This window comes from Cornus florida, unplaced genomic scaffold, assembly GCF_030987335.1.
Source record: "Cornus florida cultivar Cherokee Brave unplaced genomic scaffold, ASM3098733v1 CherokeeBrave_3.0.0_Hap2_Chr07, whole genome shotgun sequence".
Lineage (NCBI taxonomy): Eukaryota > Viridiplantae > Streptophyta > Magnoliopsida > Cornales > Cornaceae > Cornus > Cornus florida.
Genome location: NW_026775577.1, coordinates 63,775,552 through 63,776,235, shown reverse-complemented (window position 1 = coordinate 63,776,235; position 684 = coordinate 63,775,552).

The window sequence follows — 684 nt, the reverse complement described above, 5'->3', positions numbered from 1 at the left end:
CATTCCTTATTTTCTTACATTTTTATTTACTTGCCTTTTATTTTTATTTATGTACATATTTGTTTTGTCTAAAAAAATAATAATAATAAAAAAAAGACGATTTTTCAAAGAAGCATTCCGTCTTGGTAGAGACGTTAAACTTAGCACCCATTTTGCATATTTCTTACATTTTTCATTTTTCTTCGCATGTTTTCACATATATATTAAAAAAAAAAAAAATGAATGAAAAACAAAAAGTAAGAAAATTTTGTATATACTTGCATCCATTTTTTTTTGCATTGTACATGTTCCTTTTCATTTCTTGCATTGCACATATTATTTTTCATTTCTTACAATGAACATATTCTTTCATTATATTTTGCCTTATTTAATTTTCTTTTTATATTTTGTTCATGTATTTTATTCTTTGTTTTTCTTTCATTTTGTATATACTTGCTTTCATTAAATGAAAAATATAAAAAGATTCATCATTGTGCCCTTATGTGTAGTCATGCATACTTTATGCTTTAGTTAGGGCTTGATCTTATATCTCTCTTGCATCATGTGTTACATTGCCTTAGAATGCTTGATTTGATTATTCTTATCCCATTTGATATTTAATGTGAGTTTGCTAGCGTGGTTATTCAAGTAGGTTGTTGATTCCAAGTTTGGGGGAAACGTCTTTCGAATTGGATCATGACCGGG